This window comes from Sus scrofa, chromosome 4, assembly GCF_054392235.1.
Source record: "Sus scrofa isolate SSC_HxYL_T2T_F1_AM1 chromosome 4, Sscrofa_HxYL_maternal_Yorkshire_Landrace_v2.0, whole genome shotgun sequence".
NCBI lineage: Eukaryota > Metazoa > Chordata > Mammalia > Artiodactyla > Suidae > Sus > Sus scrofa.
This window is the reverse complement of record NC_139386.1, coordinates 74,304,854-74,318,982: the sequence shown is the minus strand read 5'-3', so window position 1 is coordinate 74,318,982 and position 14,129 is coordinate 74,304,854. Positions and strand designations below refer to the sequence as shown.

At 44.5% G+C, this 14,129-nt stretch overlaps 1 long non-coding RNA gene and 1 other non-coding gene across 4 annotated transcripts in view; both read left to right on the top strand.

The window, feature by feature from the left end:
* Positions 1–2,783: 2,783 nt before the first annotated feature.
* Positions 2,784–14,129, top strand: part of LOC102162467 (uncharacterized) — a 34,459-nt gene continuing 23,113 nt past the window's right edge. For all 3 annotated transcript variants that reach the window (NR_201383.1, NR_201384.1, NR_201385.1), the window contains 2 exon segments: positions 2,784–3,183; positions 7,663–8,146. This is a non-coding gene — a long non-coding RNA (uncharacterized LOC102162467).
* Positions 8,827–8,931, top strand: MIR124A-1 (microRNA mir-124a-1). The gene has a single exon (NR_035373.1). It is a non-coding gene; the product is annotated as a microRNA mir-124a-1 (primary transcript).

The following is a 14,129-nucleotide window of genomic DNA, read 5'->3' as shown; positions in this document are numbered from 1 at the left end:
AACAAAGAACACCTTTGCACTTTTAAAAGACTTTTGTGCCCTGGCTACAGAAGTTTATTATCCACTAATTAGCAACAACTTCTGGCAATGAGTTGGGTTACATTTTCATAAGCTCCAAGCTCCGGCGACGAGATGCGCGGGGCAGGAGGAGATTTGCGCGCCTGGCAAATCCGAAAAAACCCGGGGCTGGAAAGGAGTCGCCCGCTCAGATTCCTGGGCCAAGGGCGGGAGGCGGGGATCGGAAGCTCTGTTCTCCGAATGGACCAAAAGGTGCCCAGAGAAACATTCTTGGGCGAGGGACTGAGCGCCCCCGGGCCCAGGTTGTTAGATGACCTCATTTGATCCGACAGTGTGGCCTGCGGCCGGAGAGCTGCGCGGAGGCGGCGATTGCGGGCCGCTTTGCAGGTGCCCTGGCCCAGCAATCCGCTTGGGGTGGGGGGCGGGGTAGAGGGCCCGGGCGAATGTTCCAGCATTCGCCTCTGATCTCTAGCTTTTTTCTTTGCAGCCTTTTAGAATAAACCTTAGGAGAAGGAACGCCCGATAAGTAGGAAACACACCCGCAGCCTGAGTTTCCTTTTAAGGCCTCCCCACCGAGAAGGCTGAAATTCCAGGACCCTGGCTGATGAGGCAAAGTTGGCCTTGCTAGAGCCGGGGTGGAGGTGGGTAGATTAAGGACCCACCGCGGTTGTCTGAATGGTCACCCGCACAGAGCAAACCCTTCTGGCTAACCAGAGCACAGAGCCGCACCTTCCCGGCGGCCGGATGCGGTGCGCACCGCGTGACCCTGCCTCTATCAGGCTTTGGCAAGACTTCGCCGATCTTTAGCAGTCCTACATCCCAGGTCAATAAACTGGAAACAGATAGAATGAGCATCATCCGGTGAAAGATAAAGGGCAGGGGGGCGAAGTGCATTCCTTCTAGTGCCTCCGAAAAGAACGTAGTCTCTTGCCACTAGTAAAATACCCTTACAGTGAGGCCTTGGGTGTTCGGGCTCAAGGCAGAGTTGTCTTATCTTTGATTATTCGAGCCCCCAAACCCAGCATATATATATAATGTGTGTGTATATATATATATATATATATACACACACACACATATACATACATACATACATACACACACACACACATATATATAAAATCCTCTTTCATATTTGGTTTTTACATATTTTAAAAGACCACGTTGGAGGTACTGTCGAATTTTTCAAGCAGATTCTGCTGGGTGCTGGAGGCCTATGCGTCCTCCTGCAGCAGCAGAGGTGGCAGAGTCTGGTTTGATAAATGTTCAAGGTAAAACCTGGCCTTCCTCAAAAACCCCACGGTAGTTTAGGGTGTAAGGACAAATATTCAGAGGCTGGAGGTGGCAAGCTATGTTTCATTCCCTTTCAATGGAACTGCATGAGGTTATCTGAAGCCTTAACCGCTCTGGTATCCCAGTGCAATGTTGCTTATAACAGCAAGCACAGTTACAACCAGAAAATGGGGACCGGGCAGACAGGGGCTGACTACTTAAGGGAATATTGCTGAAGAAAATACAGAGATGATAACCAAGATATTAATGATAGTGGATTTCATGATCTCCCAGACAGGAATCTCAGGAGCAAGAAAATATTCCCAGTGTCTCCCTAGCACTGGCCCTGGGTGGGGTGAGGGAGGAGGTGGGTGGTGAGTGTGGGGGAAGAGGAGGTCTCTCTGTTGTCACCCTCAGCCTCCTTCATTGAGGAAGAACAATAGCAAGGCCTGGGGTTTTTTCTGAAAGAGAAACTGCGGGAAGGCAGAGTTGCTCTTTGTGCCCAAGCCCTTTAAAGAAGGGGGAACCATACACATGCCCTCCAACCACTACTGGGTGGTGTCCTCGAGGAGATCTGGACCCTTCAGAGAGCTCCCTCTGAGAGCTAGGAAGGAAGGAAGGGAAGTTAGGAAAGAGAAAGAGAGAGAGAGAAAGAAAGGAAGGAAGGAAGGAAAGAAGGAAAGAAAGAGAAAAGGAAGAGAAAGAAAGAAGGAAAGGGGAGAGGAAGGAAGAAGGAAAGGGGAGAGGAAGGAAGGAAGAGAAAGGAAAAAGGTGCTGGCCCTGTCCCCTGGTAAGGCCCACCCAGCCTCTGCAAGAAACCGGAGCAAAACTGAGAGACCCTCAGAATTAGCCAGGAGCAAGGGGAGGGTGAACAACCATACACTCTCACATGGTGTGTCAGCCTCCCTCCCCATTCCAGCATCTGATCATGGTTGATTCTGCTTACGTGTGTATTTCAGATTAAGGAGGCATTTATTTATTTATTTAATCTGTCAGATCTTCCAACTCAAAAAAAAAAAAAAAGACTTAATTCTTTTCCAAGGCAAAGGGTTGATAAAAAGGCTCCATTTTAAATCAATGGGGGAAATCAGATGACTGTGACCTTGACGTGTGAAATGGGGGAGGGGCGCGTAGATTTGGGCCCAAACCCTTGGCCTCTCCATTCCTGGGGCGTCCTAGGCCCTTTCTAAGCACACCAACAAGAAGGGGGTTACATTTTCAAAGGTTACCATTAACAGTTCATATGCTAAAGTTGGGAACTTGGTATTTTCATATTACGTGAAATACATGATTTAATTATACTTCAAAAACAAATTAAGGACAGGCCTTCTACACAAATTGGAGGCAGCTAAATGCTCTTTTGTGCCTGCAGCCCTCGGGTTGTTAAAGAGGCTGCTGATGCATGAGAAGTAAGTGAGTGATTTAACTCATTGGGATGCAGGAAGCGACCTGCCCTCTTTTGAAAAAAAAGAGAGAGAGGGAGAGAGAGAGACAGAGACTGAGACTTTGAGCTGGGGAAGAGAGAGGGAGGGGAGAGGAGGCAAAAGAAGGAGAGAGAGAGAGAGAGAGAGAGAGAGAGAGAGAAACGCAGAGGGAGGGAGGCAGGGAGACCAAACCCCCGCTTTACTGCGTTGAAAGCTCCTGAATTTCAAGCAGAAAGTAGAAGGAGCATCACACGGCAATGGGCGTCTTTCCTTGGGCTGCGTGTGCAGAGCGTAGACAATGAAAATCTCCATCCCCCTCCCCCATCCCCGCTAGACTACAAGATTTTTCTTTTCGTTCCTTATCAACGGTGGAAGATGTGCAAAATCAAATACACAGAGCTGTGCATTTATTTTTAAAATAAATAAAGCAAACGGGCTGAGACGCGGATTACCCAAACGCGCACCGGCTGTAAGTACGATCTTTTCCTGCGTTGGCCCGGCTCCGCGCCGCTGGCTGGGTTGGGAGTGTTCGCTTTGTGAGTCGGGGGCGCGGGTTGTGCTTGGGTGTTTCTTTTCACGGGGGTTTCCTCGAAGCTTGCACTTCCGCACGTGAGCGGGAAAAGCGTTTCGCCCGCTGTGGGCGTGCAGAGCAGGGCGCTGGCTGTCTTGGATGCAGCGACTTGGAGCGGCGGGCGGGAGGCGGCGGGAGGCGCCGAGTCGAGGGGTTCCCGCGTCGCGAGCATCCCTGAGAGCCTCGCGCCCGGCTCCGGGCTGCAAGGTTGGTTCCTGGTAGTGGATGGAAATCAGGTCACAGAGATCCCTAAGCTCCCGGACTACCAGACGTGCCAGGGGGTGGGGGGGGGGTGGGGGAGACAGGATGGAACTGGAAGGAGAGGTCTAAGGAGGAGGGAGGGGATGCGAGCACCCCCGGCCTAGGATGGAGTGTGGGGCCGTGGCTGGCCGCAGCCCCTCTGTTTGCGGGACTTAATCTCGCCGGGTTTAGCTCGCTGGCTGGCATCGCTCTGTCTACACCTCAAATAAAGGATCTTTTGGTGACAGGGGCTGGGTGAGGGTGGGAGAGTGTGTCTCAGAGCGCCCTGGCGGGAGAAATTTTGGTTCCAGGGGAGGTTCTTTTTTTTTTTTTTTTTTTTTTTTCCTTTGGCCTCTTGGAAATGTGCAAGAATTCCGCGGGCTCACGCTTTCTTTGTGTGCCGGGCAGCGCCAAGCGCTTTGTGCTTCACAAGGAGAAAATGGCGAGTCCTATTGTGTTTAGGCCATTTTCTTCCGGTACGTACAAGGATTTTCCCAAGTTCTAAATACTTCTTTGGAAAGTAGCCTTCTCTTGCCCAGAAGAGTGTGAATCGCTGTGGTTCGGCCTCTGTGGCCTGGGGTGGGTACCCACCTCAGATTAGGCAAGAGCCGGTTTTCTTACTGTTGGGATACCGGTATCAAAACAAAAACTATGACCAGTTTGTGCAGGGGGTGCCCCTCAAAGATGTGCAGCGGTTCTCAGGGATTTGGAAAATAAGTGTCTGTTTCTATGCGTTTACATACACACACATATATGACATAGTTTTCCTGAGAATCTCAAGGAGAAAATAAAGGACAAAAAACAAATGTTTAGAGAGAGGAGGGAAGTTTTTTCATTATTCTTTCACCCCCTCAAGGAAACCCCAGGAGAGGCTAAATGTTACTCCGCCAGGTCAGTCTTTTAAACTGGAAGGTGAAATGTTATTTTGGACAGAAGGATTATTAAACAACCTTAACTACTAGATCACATGCCTTCTTTACTTCCCAAGAAAAAAAAATTATAGGGTGTTAAAGAAGGGTTTAATACTCTTAGTGCTTAAGAATCTGTGTATGTGTGTGGTATGTCTATATCTAGCTATATAAAGAGAATTGAGAAGGTTGTTGTTTTCCTTTTTTTCTTAATTTGTCATTTTTGTAAAAATGTCTGTGCTTGTTAAACCATATATAAAAGTGGACACGGATGCCTAATTAAAGATGCCTGATGTTTTTGAAAGCAAAAACCAAAAAAAAAAATGCAGATTGAAAAATACTTTTTCTTATTTACTACAATTCCTTGGACCCCTAAATGTGGAGGTGATTTTATCATCTCAAAAATGATGAAATGCAAACTTTCCCCATCTGCTTCCTGTACTCTAAATGTGGTGGCAAATATAGAATGATGAAAACAACTGGAATGGAAGAGCGAATTTAAAGCTTATAGATGCTTCCCCCATTGACATTATCTTAAAATGTTACAGCATCAAATTGGTGCAGAAGCATTGTGATTCACATTTTTCAAAATGCACCACTAGCACATCCCTTCATGGGAATCAAGACCATGGACAGCGAACTAATATTAAATCACTGAGCAAAAAGGAACTCTTGTAAAATTTTGTGGGAGCAGAATGGAAGTTTACATTCAAAGCATGTTGGGCGGCAAAAACAATCTTTGTGATTTTTAGAAAGAGTTAGACTCCTTTAAATTGTGGCATTTCAATCAAGTTTCAAAGAAACAATGACTTATACACCCTGCTCAAATAGTATATGTTCTTCATCCAATTAAGAAAAGATGAGGTCTATCTTTTGTAGCTGGTAAATAACAAGTTTAAAGCCATCCATTTAAGATGGGGGCTATTTCTTATAAGGCCTTGAAGAGAATGAGGTTAGAGAAATTTTGCTATTTTAAGCTGGCATTAGCTGAATGACACTGGAGCAAATTAAATTGATTTTTATCAGTCACTGAATTTCTAAATGCATAGAATTGGAAAAATTAAATGCCACTTTGATAGACAGGAATAATATGAATGGAGATATAATCCAGAGACTCCTTCTGCTCCTGTTTAGGCGTTATGGTCTATAATCAACAATGCAATGTTGGAGGCAAACATTTTTTGTAAGAAAGTGACAATTTTTTTTCATGTATACTCATTTGATTTGGGGCACAGGGTTGGTACAGTGGCTCTGTGTCAGAGAGCAATTTATTTTATTACATATATTGTTTGAATTGCTCTTACTCCTTTACAGAACTGAACTTCATTTAAAATCATTTTGTTTGTGGATTACATAACACATTCAAAATTGCTCATTTAAATTTCCAATTCCATGTATCTTTTGGCTTATATCATAACTCGACTTCTGGGTGACTTGTAGAGGCCTGGGAAATCTTATAAAGCAAAAATAATACACAGGTGTGAAAAATTAAAATAGCTTATATTTAAATTTAAGTTTTAAAATGACATCAAATTAAAGGGAATTTAGGGTTTATAGATTAATTTTTTTTCATCTATAGATGAAACTGCAGTCACCTGAATGTAAAGATTCTTAAGACTGGGTGCTAGATATGTTTTGGACACACATACATACATACAAGCACATCTCTCTCTCTCCCCTTTTTTTTTTTTTCATCTTCAAAGTAATTGCAAAGAACATGCAATGCAATGATCAGGACCATGGTGAGGTCCCCTTGGCTCACCATGTGGTGGCCCAGGGCTCTGCTTGAGACAGGACACAGAGTTAAGTTGGGAGACGGTCATTGTTTAGAAAGGCATATTCATCCGGAATGGTATTCGCGATAAGATTACGCACAAACCTAAACCTTGGCCTGGGAAAAGGATGGCGGCGAGGCGGGAAGAGGAGATGCAGATAAGCCCTGCTTTTGCTGCTTGCGCACATAATTAAGAAGCCGCCCGTCATCTGGAGCTTGGGCTCTGTCCGGCCTAAGGTGCTTATTTTGTTGTTCCCTGGCCCTCTATGTGTGAAGGAACAAGAGCCCAAGAGCTTAGAATTACGGATCTAGATGAGGTGTCCAGGAGGTGTCGGCTCTTGTCTCCATTTTAGGGAGAGAATGGTGACTTTGACTTGCCTTGAGCGAGCCTGAGCATGGACGGTAGGGCTGTGAGAAAAGGGCTGGAGAGACTGGGGGCGCGACGTTTTAGGGGGCCGTCTTTGGACCACTGAGTTAGCGCCACTGGGGTGTATAGGCAAGAGTAGGGTACTCGCCCTTTGCTGTACCCAGGAGCAGCTCTTGGGGGCTGAGCGCCTTCTGCGGCTCTTTGGTTTCAAGGACACAGCGAGCTGCTCAGGACTTTGGGAGCCAACATCTGTCTGACTGGTGACGTCAGCAGCCCGTGTAATCCTCTTGTGCTGAAGGCAGATGCCTTATTTGTTTGGCTGGAGCGAGCCATTAATCCCTAATTCTGGATCAGCAAGCGAGGGGGAAAGACCGGACCGCTCCGATCCACCCCCTCCCCACCCCCACCTCCCACCCTAAAGCACCTTATACCACGGAAGCCTCTCAGCCTCCTCTTTCCTCCGCGAACGCGCTGAGCAGCGATTGAAAACGCTTTGGTCCTCTGCAGGTTTGAGCAGGGCTAGTAGGTCTTTCTCCTTCGGATTTCTGGGGCTATGTGTATCTGTGATTCTTTCTCTCATCGATCGTTTCGATTTTCTTGCTGGGACTCTCCGGTCTTGCAGTTTGCAGGGTACTAAGCCAAGAAGGGGTGGGGATTGGAGAGTGCGGATCCGGAGCGTGGTCTGAGGGATGGGGAGAGGCTGGGGAAAGGGGGTACAGGTTGCGGGAACGGCTGGACTGCACCGGAGGACCATCTGCGGACGCTTTTTGATGGTTCCAGCTCCCGAAATCCCTTCTCCGGCCGCGGCGGTGCCGCAGCGTCTGGCCCCCACCTCGCGGCTTCCGCAGCCGGGACCTGGGCACACCGCCACCGCGCCGCCCCCCAGGATGTGCGCCCTGGGCTCGGAGCGCCGAGGTCGCCTCGGTGCGGGGCTGAAGCCCCGGACAGAGGTCGCGGCCCGCCGGCTGGGGTCTCGTCCTCTCGTCACCTTATCTCCCTCGCCTGCTCCCTCCCACCTCCAGCCCCTTCTCCCCAGCCTCCCCCTCCTTCCTCCCTCTCTAATTCTGCGCTGTGATTCTGTCTTTCAGGGGCGCGTTGCGGGGTCTCTGCGTTAGACCGGTTCTCAGCGGTTTCTGCAGCCACAGCCTGGCTCTACGCCTCCCCCCGGGCCGCGGGGGCGGAGAATCCTCCCTTCCTCGGACACTGGAGCCGGAGCGGACCTTGCCCTCCCGCGGACCGCGCGGTAGGGGACGCCGAGAAAAGAGCCCCTGCGCCCGCCGCCTCCGGCCCGCCGCGCAGAGGGCTCCGCCCGTAGAGGTCAACTCCCCTCACCCTTTCGGCTCTCCTGATCGCCCTCCCTCCGCCCGGCCCAGGCTCCGCCAGCCTCCCGACTCGGGCCGCAGTCTGAGGAGTGCGCCTCCGCTGCGCTGCTCTGAACCTTAACCCCGAGCCGGGCCCAGACCCGAGGTCCGCGCACCCCGGCGGTGGGGAAGCCTTAGCGAGCAGCCTTTTCTCTGCAGCAAAGCTGTAGGAAGACCAGATGGGCCGCGCAGCTCTCTCGGGACTAGGCAGGTGCGGTTGAGTTAATTTTTCCGCATTACAAAGAAAGATGACCCAGTCCGCCCTTGGACCCTCATCTCTTCCCCAAATCTCCCAACCAGAACCGCGGTAACGTTATCAGAGGACACAGAGACTAGGCATATCTGCGTGATTATCTTACACACACACACACACACACACACACACACACGTATGAGTATTTTCTTTTTTATGTGCCAGATCTCATCCTCGACAGCTGGAAATGACTGGCAAAGCTTTCTGCAGAACAGAAAGTCCTTAAAACCTGCCATTCCTTACAAGTGACTTAGAAGAGATGCAAGGCTAACCAACTCAGTTCATTGCCTTGAGTAAAACAACACGTTTACGAACTTAGTTCTGCACCAGAAGGGTGATTAACTTCGATACACGCCATCATTTGAAACTAGATTTGTAGGCGTATGTATGTTCTTAGGTGTGCTATAAATGGCATGCAGATATATGCATATGTATATGCAGACACTTACATCGTCTACACTTCCACCGAACAGACTAATTAGCAGTGGCTCTGGCAGCCGTGGCAGGAGGCTAGCTGAAACAGAAGCCTGAGCTTATGAGTTAGGACTCTGGAGGAGTCATAGGGACTCAAGCTCAGGGCAGGGGAAAAGGGCAGAAGGAGAAGTGTGGCATTCGCAATGGGTCAGTTACTTTCCGGATCAAGACCAGACTCTGCCCTCCGTGTTCACAGCGGACCTTGATTTAATGTCATACAATTAAGGCACGCGGTGAATGCCAAGAGCGGAGCCTACGGCTGCACTTGAAGGACACTAGAGCGTCTTAGAATAAGAAAGTGCAAAAGGCACTTGCAAGGGTGGGCTGAGGGGTGGTAGAATGGAACCCATCCTTTAACACATAAAGACCCTCAAACTGATTTCAGAACCAGCCTAGTGTTCCAAAAGCAGAAGGGTCATAGTTTTCACTAAGAGCCTCGGAAATCCGCAAGCAAATCCCCCAGGGGGATTTTAGCGGAGCCTCAGTGACAGCTGTCAGGAGAGCAGTAGTTCCCGTCTGTGCAAATATTCCAGAGAGTTGAGGCGTTTAGAAAGCACTGGTTCTTTCAAGAGCAGGTAGTGTGATTGTTTGCAATCCTGGGCCAAGATGCGGAAACAAATCAGAAGGGAGAGGATAATAACATTAAATGGCGCCCTCAACACACTGCGCAAGAAACCTCAAATAGTTCAGCTACTTCAGGAAGCTCTGAACACAGCCCCCCCTCCCCCTTCTCTTCCCAGTCTAGAGCTGGCCTCGCCTACTTAAAAAAAAAAAAAAAAAAAAGAAGATAATTTCCTGGTTTCGATGTGGTCGCAATGATCACATCAGTCAAAGGAGTAAGACGGGGAAAAAAACCAGGACAGAAACTTTAGAAGGACTGGGTAAATTAATTTATTTGGCAGCCAATGTGCTGCACTTTGTTAAGGTAATAGTTTCGCACCAAGGCCTTGGAGCCAAAGACAAACTCAGGCTGAGAAAGCGGGCCTTGATAGATGTCTTTGTTCTGCCTTTGGCGAGCCGGGGCTGGGAACAAAGGAGGGGAGCTAAGACGGGATTCAGTAAAGTGGCCGCGCCCTCGGCTCCTGGTGCTGTCCGCGGTGCTGACCACGGCCCTCCTCTCTTTATGTAATTTAACCAAAAAGCAATGGGACCGTCCTACCCGCATTCAAAAGAATAAGAAGATATTTGGTAGTTTGCGAAGGAAAAAATTAAAACAGAGAAATGTCTTATAAAGCGAAACCTAATACTTTATGGAAAGAGAACACTCTAGCTGTTGCCACACTTGGCTCGTATGTCTCGCAAACACGTAGCGTTCATCTATGTATTTTTGGGAAAACATTTAAGTTTATTTAGGCTAAAACCAGAATCTAGGACCTGCGAGGAAGATGAAGGCTGGTTTTTTTTCTTAAGTCATCTTCCTTAAAACATACAAAACCTATGGTCCTCAGATATGCACCTTAACAGTGCTGGTGTGGGCCCCAAAGGGACTCGCAACGGACTAGTGATGGGGACTGATTAGGTAAAACCAAGCAGGAACCCACCCAACTTGCCGCCGCAGGCCAGGCTCGAGGCAGGACAGCCTTCTTAGGCAGGTCTAGAGTGCCTAGCCCTGCAGACCACTTTGGTGCGCCTGGCTTGCTCTGTGCTTTCCAGCCTGCGGGAGGCACTGCAGGGCTAGGAGGCCTGAAATCCGCACTGCGGAAAGAAACCAACCACAGCAGCATCCTCCTAGTAGATCCCGCAGATGAAAAAAGGCAGGATGTTTTACTGAGTCCCAGGCAAAGAAGATTCACTTTGGAGTGGAGGGTTGTGTGGGTCGGTATCATTATATTCAATAAGTCTTTTAATATCTCAGCCTATTTCATCATCCTAACCTACATATTGACAGCATTAACTATAAGTGATAAAAATTTAAATGCTCTATATAATGAATCAAAAAGGCAAGGGAAAGAAAAAGAAACGGAAACCCAACCAATCTGTAGCCAGCCTGGGCTCTCAAAAAAAAAAAAAAAGTGCGTTTCCCTGCGTTTACTTATAAATTCACAACCATAAATGATGTTAAAATTAGAAATAGATAAAACAATCCAGAGCAGGCAATGGTGAGGCAGCAACACCAGTTTCAATCCAGATATAGAAATGGGCAATAAATGGGTCACGATTTCTTCAGATTGGTTATTTTACACCTAAATGATTCAGAAAACAAAGCACTGGAGTACAATACCCTCAGCAGGAGATATTCTCACCCCCTCCCTCAGATTTTATTTGTTCTCTGATTTTAGAATTCTAAGAATTTGGTCTGTCATATTACTGATGACTTAGGTTTATATTTTATTTTATACAGTTTGGGAGGGAGTAGGTAAAACACACTAGATTAAAAAATAGCTACTTGAATGATGAAAGGAAGAGTTGGGAAATACTCCTTTTGTGTCAGTTAAGATCAACCAACACTGAAGTGGGTTTAAAGCATCACACACTGTCGTGGAAGCTTTGATTTCCTTTGGATAGTCATGCAGACGAGCTGATCTCCTGGGTCCACATTCCCTTGGATATTTCACGAAGCAACAAGGGTCCAAGGCCGCATAATATTCTTGCCTGGGTTGTGTTATAATTCATATTACATAACATATTAGGGACACACCTAATCTCACTCATCCTAATCCTACCTTTTAAGGACAGTCTAAACTCATCTCACAGAAAGCTTAATCAATTTAAAAATTACTTTCTAAATAGAAATGAAGTACATGACATGAGAGAAGGTAAAATATCACTTAGATAAGCGGACACACGATTTAGTAATCTGGTTGCTGTGATTAAATCTAGAGTGGTTATTGATCCGTAATATTTCTAGATTTTTAAAGACTTTATTTTCTATTTCTCTTAAAAATAATCATCCTTTTTAATGTCCTGTGCCAATTTCCCTGCTATGAAATTCTACACTCAGTATTTTTGCAATAAAACAATTTCGGCTTTGCAATTGGAGAATTTCGGCGGGTCCTTTGACAATCACAGTTTTCATTCGGTGGTCTCAAATTAAAGCTTCTCGGAATAATTTAAGAACAGCTTGACCCTTTGAGATACTCAACCACGACCCTCCAGGGAAATAGTGTGTTTCCTTCCTGGGAACAGGATGCTAGGGCAGCGCACCAGAAGGTATCCGCTGTCAACAGTGCCAGAGCGCCCTCTGCTGCCGGAAAGAGGCAGGACCTCTGTTACAAAAACCAGATGGCACTGAGACGCAATAAGCGGTGAAAATATTAAACTCTCAGAAACATTTAATCTGTGAAATTTAAAAGCTCTCATCATATTGTAATTTTGGAAAGGCCACATGATTTTGATTTTGAGAACTCCTTGGACAATTTCCTTCATTCTGGATGGTAGTGCAAAGTCAATGTTTTGAAGTTTTCAGTCTGTCAAATTATTTCTGTAGTTACATTTCTGCAACCGTTCTCAAATTTTATATGGAAATATAAAATTGACAATCCAACTTAAAATCTTCGTGATGAAGATATAATTAAAGAAAACTTTCCTAGTTTCTCCAATAATTAAGATCTAATAAAGGAAGAAATAATTAAAGATATCAAGGACAGATTAATTTCTTTAAAATGATAGACTTTTAAAAATTAAAGAGTGAAGTAAATAAGTGTTTTCTTGTTTTGACAATTAACCCAGATATTTCTCAGGCTTTTACTTTAAGAAGAAGTGAGTTATGGTTGAGGAAGAAGTTGAAACTTTTGCTTCACACTAATGTGTACACTTTTTCTACCTCTGAAATCTTTATAATCAACTTATTTGCATACTTAACTTGTAAAGATTTATTCAGAAAAGTATCCACTCTGAGCAGAAGTAATCAGATATGGTCCCAGCATAGGCAATTCATTAGCATTGCCTGAATTATAAACAAGTTTTTCAGGATGGAAAAAATCTCTTCTCAAATTAAATGGAGGAAATTTTTTTAATGTTAAAAATTCTTTAAAATTTCTATGTAATATAGGGTATATATTGACTAAAATAAATGTACAGCTGTATTAATTCAATGTTGTGGATTTCAAAATTACAGCCTATTTCTAAACACACATGCATTTTTGCCATGAAGACTATTGTTAAATATACCAGTGCTAATGTAATAAAATGCTTCTATTAATTATGTGATTATTAAATAAATATTGTAAAAAATTCTGTTTATTTTATGGCGTCAGAATGAAATAGCTACTAATATCACTTACTTAATTCTAATTTTTAAATGAAAATTCTTACAATATTAAACTATAAGGTTGCTGAGACTATTAAGCTAAAATTTAAAAATTATATGATTACATAATTTACTATAATAGAAAAAATTCTTGATTAAATATTAAACTAAGTTAAATATTTGGCCAAATATGTAAAATTCCACATAACTCTAGATCCATTTGTCTTCCAAAAGCTACTTTTGCAATGAATGCACTTATAACTGAAGTATAAAAATTGTTAGAATTTTTATATTTTCTTTAAAAATTAAAATATTAATTTTCCTTTTGCCTGATTTACATTTCTTTTAAAATAAATCCATACTTTACCCTGGAGAAGATAAACATAGTGACATAATTTTGCTCTATTCCTAATAGTTTTTATAATAAGTTTAAAACCAACTTCTAGAAGTAAATCAAATGCATAATAATCAAAACCTTTTTTTCTCTTTTAAAAATAATTTGCTTTATTCTTTAAAGGAAAAATGGAAGAGAACTAACTAAAAGAGCTTCTCCATTGTCCAAGAGATGCTGCCCAGCATGAAGAGCATGAACCAATATTTACCATTCAAATCTGTATGTCATTTGGATCTTAAACTCTCTTTATTGTATGTTTGTACAAGGGTAACATATGATAACTGAAACACTCCTCCTAACTTTCTCTGGCTATTTAGAATTCATGGAAACATTCACTTCTACAGGAGTAAAGTAAACATCTAAACAATACATTTATAAGATGCACTAATACAATAAAAGCAACTAATTACTGCTGTTTTTAGGAGTTCAACACAACAATTACTGTACCTTCCTTTATGCCCACTCTTAGTGAAATTAATATAGAATTCAATTGACCACAAAAAGAAAAGCCCTAATCGTAGACTTCAGAGTAGAAAGAATAGGCTTTAACATACCCAGTATTTTTTTAATCCAGTTTCAGACTCAGCTGTCACTGCAGTTTCCATCAGCCACTATTAAATAACTGGTACAATCTAATAGAAATATGGCTGAATGGGAGTTGAAAACATAATGCTTTAAGATGAAATAAAATCGGAATGTCAAGAAATTGGAATTGATTATCCTTTAGAAGATCGAGTTACAAACTGCAGGGAAAATATTTACATTGAAGAACAGATACCCAGGAAAGTTAAAAAAAAAAAAAATCCCATTATTGGAAGCAGAAGATACTACCAAGGCAAAATGGGGTGAAATGGAAAGAAATTAAGCCTTTGAGATACATGAAG